Genomic DNA, 8675 nt, shown 5'->3' with positions numbered 1-8675 from the left:
CGTCAGCTACAGTATCACATCAGACAGTGCACTATAGACCCCCTGAGGAACAGTTCCACTCATTCTCTACTATAAGAGAGGAAGATTTGTATAAACTTGTTAAATCATCTAAACCAACAACATGTATGTTAGACCCTATACCATCTAAGCTCCTAAAAGAGGTGCTTCCAGAAGTCATAGGTCCTCTTCTGACTATTATTAATTCCTCATTGTCATTAGGATATGTCCCCAAAACCTTCAAACTGGCTGTTATTAAGCCTCTCATCAAAAAACCACAACTTGACCCCAGGGAACTTGTTAATCATAGACCAATCTCGAATCTCCCTTTTCTGTCCAAGATACTAGAAAAGGCGGTTTCCTCACAATTATATTCCTTCTTAGAGATAAATGGTATATGTGAGGATTTCCAGTCAGGATTTAGACCGTATCATAGTACTGAGACTGCTCTCCTTAGAGTTACAAATGATCTGCTCTTATCATCTGATCGTGGGTGTATCTCTCTATTAGTTTTATTGGATCTTAGTGCTGCGTTTGACACAATTCTCCACAACATTCTTTTGCATAGACTTGAACACTTTGTTGGCATCCGTGGAAGTGCATTAGCATGGTTTAAATCGTACTTATATGACCGCCATCAGTTCGTAGCAGTGAATGAAGATGTATCATATCGATCACAAGTGCAGTATGGAGTACCTCAAGGCTCAGTACTAGGGCCGCTACTCTTCACGCTTTATATGTTACCCTTGGGAGATATCATCAGGAAACATGGAGTTAGCTTTCACTGTTATGCTGATGATACTCAGCTCTATATTTCCTCGCAGCCCGGTGAAACACACCAATTTGGAAAACTAATGGAATGCATAGTCGATATAAAAAATTGGATGACAAGTAATTTCTTACTGCTAAATTCAGAAAAAAACAGAGGTGTTAATCATAGGGCCTAAAAACTCTGCTTGTAATAACCTTGAACACTGTCTAAGACTTGATGGTTGCTCTGTCAATTCTTCGTCATCAGTTAGGAACCTAGGTGTGCTACTTGATCGCAATCTTTCCTTAGAAAGCCATGTTTCTAGCATTTGTAAAACTGCATTTTTCCATCCGAAAAATATATCTAAATTACGGCCTATGCTCTCAATGTCAAATGCAGAAATGTTAATCCATGCATTTATGACTTCAAGGTTAGACTATTGTAATGCTTTATTGGGAGGTTGTTCTGCACGCTTGGTAAACAAACTACACCTAGTCCAAAATGCAGCAGCAAGAGTTCTTACTAGAACCAGGAAGTATGATCATATTAGCCCGGTCCTGTCCACACTGCACTGGCTCCCTATCAAACATCGTATAGATTTTAAAATATTGCTTATTACTTATAAAGCCCTGAATGGTTTAGCACCTCAGTATTTGAATGAGCTCCTTTTACATTATACTCCTCTACATCCGCTACGTTCTCAAAACTCAGGCAATTTGATAATACCTAGAATATCAAAATCAACTGCGGGCGGCAGATCCTTTTCCTATTTGGCACCTAAACTCTGGAATAACCTACCTAACATTGTTCGGGAGGCAGACACACTCTTGCAGTTTAAATCTAGATTAAAGACCCATCTCTTTAACCTGGCATACACATAACATACTAATATGCTTTTAATATCCAAATCCACAGACAGTGGCATTCAGCTCAGAGCGCAGCCGAGCCAAGGACTCTGATAGTGGGTGACTCTGTTATCAGAAACATCCGTAGCAGGTTTACAACAACATGCTGCCTTCCTCAAGCAATGGTCTCTGATGTGAACAAGGAACTTAAGAACATTCTGATGAAGCACAAGACTGCAAATTGAATCATCATCCATGTGGGGAAGAATGATATTTGAAAAGAGCAGTCAGAACTCCTTAAGAAGGACTTCAGTGAACTCTTTGAAACACTTCGAAAACTCAAAGTTCAGTCGTTTATCAGTGGACCACTCCCAGCAAGGGGAACAAAAATGTTTTCACGGATGCTTGGACTGAACACATGGCTACAAAGATCTTGCAGTATAAAAGGAGTGAATTTCATCTACAACTTCAATCTTTTCTGGGGCCATAGACAACTGTTTAAACCGGATGGCCCCCACCCAAACAAACTTGGTGCTAGAGTGCTTAAGGAAAATATCTACTTCTCCCTCCGTCATCCTTTAGCAGAGTGTGTCAATCCATTCAGCACACACACACCAGGTCCGAGACATTATGTGGTTGACATATCCCACAAGGACACTGATAACGCCTTACAGCCAAAACAAGCACAGCTCATGGACAGCTCTGGATTTTATATTTCTAAATTAAACATGGCTAGAAGACAGCTGCAGTACAACAGTCCTCAATGAAGCAGCCTCTCCTAACTTCACTTACATGAGTGTCTGCAGGACTGTTGGGAGAGGTTGTGGTGTAGCTGCTCTATTTAAAGATCTCTATCAATGCAAGCAAGTGTCATTTAGTCAGTACTTGTCTTTTGAATATCTAGGGATTGTGCTAAAAGGTGCTCCACGCATTCTGTTTATTATTATTTATAGGCCTCCAAAATACTCTTCAGCATTCGTTGAAGAGGTCACAGAAATGTTATCAATGATTTCCTCAGAGTTTGACTGTTTTGCAATTGCATGGATAATGCAGAAAACAAAACTACAAAAGAAATGATAAAGGTTCTAAACACTTTTGACTTGACTCAGCATGTGCATGGACCCAAACACAAAGGTGGACACACTCTAGACTTAATCATCAGTAGCGGTCTAAACATTTCATCCATTGTTACTTAGGACGTAGCACTATCTGATCACTTCTGTATTTTCTTTGATATCTAGATCTGTCTCTCTCAGAAGGAGATGCATAAATGAGAACACAAATGTACTATTTACGGAGGCTATATCTTTAACACCAAGCATTTCTGCAGACTCTGTTGATATTCTCCTTGATTCCTTCAACTCAAAAGTTAAGAATGTTATTGATGATATTGCTCCAATTAATAGAAAACAAACAGACAGAAATCAGTTTGGAGAAGATCAAAAGCAGTTCAGACCATGAAAAGACAATGCAGAAAAGCAGAGCGGATGTGGCGGAAGACAAAACTTGAAATTCATTATACTGTAGCAACTATAAAGACAGCCTTCATGCTTTTAATGTGAAACTAGCCACAGATAGACAGAATTTCTTCTCAAACCTTATAAACAGTAACTTAAATAACACTCGTGCTATTTTTGCCACTGTTGAGAGACTGACAAACCCCCCAAGTCAGATTCCTAGTGAAATGCTCTCAGACAGCAAATGCAATGAGTTTGCTTCCTTTTTTTCTGAGAAGATCATCAATATCAGGAAGGTGATTAGCACATCCTCAAGTAATGCAGAGGTCAGACAGATTCGGCCACAATATCAAAAAGATACTATGTCTATTTTTGAAACAATTGATAGCAAAATTCTGAAAGACATAGTGCAGCACCTAAAATCATCAACCTGCTGTCTTGACACACTTCCTACATCTTTTTTTCAAAAGTGTGCTTAACTGCTTAGAAACAGATCTTTTAGAAGTGGTGAACGCCTCACTTCTTTCTGGAACATTTCCAAACTCTCTAAAAACTGCAGTTGTTAAGCCCCTCCTGAAAAAGACCAATCTTGATAACACAATTTTGAGCAATTTCAGACCAATATCTAATCTTCCTTTTATAGGCAAAATCATAGAAAAAGTAGTTTTTAATCAGATGAACAAATACTTAAACTCAAATGGATACCTGGACAATTTTCAATCTGGTTTTTGACCGCATCACAGCACAGAGACAGCACTCATTAAGATAATAAATGATATTCGCTTAAATTGTGACTCTGGCAAAATATCAGTGCTTGTATTGCTAGATCTCAGTGCTGCGTTTGACACTGTCGATCATAACATACTACTAGAGAGACTGGGAAACTGGGTAGGGCTTTCTGGGATGGTACTTAAATGGTTCAGGTCATACTTAGAAGGGAGAGGCTATTATGTGAGTCCAGCAGAGCATAAGTCTAAGTGGACGTCCATGACATGTGGAGTCCCACAAGGCTCAATTCTTGCACCGCTCTTGTTTAGCCTGTATATGCTTCCACTGAGTCAAATAATGAGAAAGAACCAAATTGCCAGCCAAATCACAGCTATGCTGATGATACCCAGATTTATCTAGCCTTATCTCCAAATGACTACAGCCCCATTAACTCCCTCTGCCAATTTATTGATGAAATTAATAGTTGGATGTGCCAGAACTTTCTCCAGTTAAACAAGGAAAAAACTGAAGTCATTGCATTTGGAAACAAAGATGAAGTTCTCAAGGTGAATGCAAACCTTGACTCTAGGGGTCAAACAACTAAAAATCAAGTCAGGAATCTTGGTGTGATTCTGGAGAACAGACCTTTATTTCAGTAGCCTTGTCAAAGTAGTAACTAAATCAGCATACTATCATTTAAAAATCATTGCAAGAATTACATGTTTTGTTTCTAGCCATGACTTGGAGAAACTATTTCATGCCTTTATCACCAGCAGGGTGGACTATTGTAATGGGCTCCTCACTGGCCTTCCCAAAAAGACCATTAGACAGCTGCAGCTCATCCAGAACGCTGATTCCAGGATACTGACTAGAACCAGAAAATCTGAGCATATCACACCAGTCCTCAGGTCCTTACACTGGCTTCCAGTTACATTTAGGATTGATTTTAAAATACTTTTACTCGTATATAAGTCACTAAATGACCTAGGACTGAAATATATTGCAGATATGTTCACTGAATATAAACCTAACAGACCACTCAGATCACTAGGATCGAGTCAGTTAGAAATACCAAGGGTTCACACAAAACAAGGGGAGTCCGCCTTTAGTTACTATGCTGCCCGCAGTTGGAATCAGCTTCCAGAAGACATCAGATGTGCTAAAACACTAGTCACATTTCAATCTAGACTCAAAACCCATCTGTTTAGTTTATATATGTATACAGTGGGGCTCGAAAGTTTGGGCACCCCTTGCAGAATCTGTGAAAATATGAGTAATTTTCAAAAAATAAGAGAGATCATACTAAATGCATGTTATATTTTATTTAGTACTGTCCTGAGTAAGATATTGTGCATAAAAGATATTAACATTTAGTCCACAAGACAAAAAAAATGCTGAAATTATTATATAACCCTACTCAAAAGTTTGGGAACCCTTGGTTCTTAGTACTGTGTTCTGTTACCTGATGATCCACGACTGTCTTTCTGTTTTGTGATGGTTGTGCATGAGTCCCTTGTTTGTTCTGAACAGTTATCTTACTCAGGACAGTACTAAATAAAAAATAACATGCATTTAGTATGATCTCTCTTATTTTTTGAAAATCACTCATATTTTCACAGATTCTGCAAGGGGTACCCAAACTTTCGATCCCCACTGTGTATATATATATATATATATATTTCAAAGACATTTCCTTTGAAATTTAAATGTAACCACCGTGTCCTCAACACTTTTAATGCCTCTTTGGCACTGACATTGTATCTCCAGCAGCTACAGCAAGAGAACAGTAATGGCGGACCCCTGCTTATCACCCAGGGCTGTGTATTTGCTAATAAGGCAGAAAGCATCACATATGGGCGGGACTTTTACAGACTATGACGTCATAGTCTGGAATTGCTTGTGTGGAGAGATTTTTTAAAATTATAAAATGAGTGAGTAGATTTTTATCATTATAAACTGGTTGTTTTCACACACTGCATCCAAACAACTGTGTTCAAACACCTTATAAAAGTGTTTTTTGCATTCTATGGCACCTTAAATGGGTGGTACCATCAAACACATGGACTGAGGCGGAGATATCACACTCAGTAATGACAAACTTTTAAGCTATTTTTCAGGTTACTTTTGTTAGTTGGTTCCATTGTTTTGTGTTTGTGGGCTACTTGTAGGAACAGTGGCATTTCCACGTTGAAACAAATGTTGTTTTTCCTGGATTCGACTTGAAAGAACATTGTCCAACATTGATTTGCATTCAACTAAAAATAACATCCAAACCCAAAATTACTGAAAAGGCCAGTGCTTTGGAAGAAAGGAGAGCAATAGGTAGGTAAATTAATGATTATGGAGACAAATTCTTTGTTGTATCCGTCCAACATGAACTTCTGCTCCTTTCCTTTAGTCGATGTTGCTATAGTCGACATTTATTATCAAAAGTTATGTGGGCATTGTTCACAATTTTCTCAATCAAAGTTTTACGTCCATTGGGTCATAAGGTGACAACAGGTTCATAGACTGAGGCAAAGGTATCGCACTCAGTAAAGACAACTTCTTTGCTTGCTTGCTGCTTTTTTGCAGGATTCTTTTGTTGGTTGTTTCCTTTTTGTGTTTGTGGTCTACGTTTTGTAGGAACAGTGACATTTCCAAACAAAACAAATGTTGTTTTCCTGGATTGGATTTGAAAGAATATCGTCCATCAATGATGCTTATTTGCATGCCACTAAAAAATAAAATCCAAACCCAAAACTACTATTTAGGCCAGGGCTAAACATAGAAATTAAACATAGTCCGGTTGTTCCGTCTCTGTGATCAGATCAGCGAGTTTCTGTAAAGCCAGACTCACGTGTTCTTGCGGAGGAATTCAGATAGAATGAGAGAAACTCCCGCAGCGAATAGAATGGTTTAAGGTTTATGAAGAGAGCTTCTAGTTTGGAACACCACGCATCTTTAAAGGGGGGGTGAAATGCTCGTTTTCACTCAATATCCTGTTAATCTTGAGTACATATAGAGTAGTACTGCATCCTTCATAAATCCAAAAAGTCTTTAGTTTTATTATATTCATAAGAGAAAGATAGTCTGTACAAATTTTTCCTGGAAAAACACGACCGCCTGGAGGCGTGACGTGTGGGCGGAGCTAAAGAATCACGAGCGCGAATAGGCTTTTGCGTTGAGAGCATGTGGAAGCTGTGACATTACCGTGAGGAAAAACCCATCATCCAAAACAAACCATGGCTTACAGTCAGATTCAGCCGTTTATTTATGATCCAGAATAAGATCCCGAGGCTGAAACTGAACGAAAGCATCAGCAGCAACGACTCGCTCCGAGCGGGGCTCGAACCCGGGTCTCTGGCATGGGAGGGGACGCACTAACAAGGAGGCAGAGATATTTGAAGCAGTTTTACTCACCGCCTGCGGTTCCAACACACGATCGTGACCCTTTTTCCTTGGGATTGCATCATCCTTAAGAAATAAACGATACGCAAATCCGTCGTCAAACTGGGCCTTGTGAACAAGCATCTTCGAAATGCAGGGAACAAACAAAAACACTTGCACAACTCCGTTGATGCTCTGTAAAGATAAACTCCATCCACTGGTCCCTTAATGCTGTTTTTTTTTTGGTAATCTGTGCAGGGTTGTCTTGCCCTGGCAACCAAAAACACACTTCTTTTGCAGGGTCTAATTTTGGACATGATTCCTATAACAAGAATATGATAAATTTGACAAATAACTGATGGTCAGGACTATTTCAAGCAATCCGGCTTGATTACATAGATACTAGACATGAATATGTATCCTTAAGCTATCCCATAGTTATTAAAAGACATACACAATAAGTGATTATAACATGATAGTCAAATGTGTGGGTTACATATAAATGAATATGTGGTTAAGTGATGGACTGATATTCATTTAGAAGTCATTTTGGAGTTCATTTTGGATCTATGTATATGTACAAACGTCAGTTTCTTTGTCATTATCTGACAAAGATTTCTGTGGAGACCAGAGTTTCAAATGCCCCTTCCCCCCTTAGGAATTTCAGTCTGGTTCTAGGTGGGGGGAAGTCAATGGATCTTGTGTAGTACTCCCATGGGTTTACACGTGATGTCCGGCGTTGCCTATCAAATACGAACAACAAATTTGACAATCTCTTGTCCGAATTGAAATTGTCAATAATTGTTCTAGTGGTGTTAATGTTGAAAGCTGTTCTGTGAAAAAGTTGGTTGGTCATCTTGCTTGGGACTTCCTGAGGAATTCGGCTCGTGTTTTAAACACAGCCCTGATCGACTATTACATTTGTCTGGTTTGAGTCATTTCTGCTACAAAATGTATACCAACACTGAAGTGATGTTCTGGTATTTCAAGGTTTACCAAGCCACAAAGGCTAATAATGGCTCAATAAAAACAAAATAACGATAAAACAATAATGCAGATTATCTCTTGTAAGTTTTGTAAGAACAACTGAATCATGAATGGGGCAGTTTGCCGAGCCAAAGATAGATATATACTGTGAGATAATAGCACACAGGAGAGCTTACAGGGGTCATAAATCAGATTTTTTTTTTTTTTTTTTTTTTTAATTCACAGTTTTAGAAATTATATTATGAAATTTCAAATGAAGCATTAGTAGACTTGTGGCTTTAGCTTCATTATGTTTCTAAAATCGTATCCTATGTAAAAAATAATAATAATAATATATACATTTAAAAACATGTTATTGATATTTATATTTCTGTTTTCATGTTTGAGCTTATATATCTTAATTAACATAACAGTCTGAGTAATTCGGATTCTTGAACAGTAAACTTTGAAGTGTCAGTTTTGTGAACATATGCTGATTATGCGTATAGTCAGAAAGACTAATGAGCAGCAAACTTTTTATATTGGGGTATTCCATTTGTGTTTCCATGCTGAAAATGTGGG

This window comes from Carassius auratus, chromosome 49 (genome assembly GCF_003368295.1).
Source record: "Carassius auratus strain Wakin chromosome 49, ASM336829v1, whole genome shotgun sequence".
Classification (NCBI taxonomy): domain Eukaryota; kingdom Metazoa; phylum Chordata; class Actinopteri; order Cypriniformes; family Cyprinidae; genus Carassius; species Carassius auratus.
The sequence above is the reverse complement of the archived record's forward strand: the minus strand, read 5'-3'. Positions refer to the sequence as shown.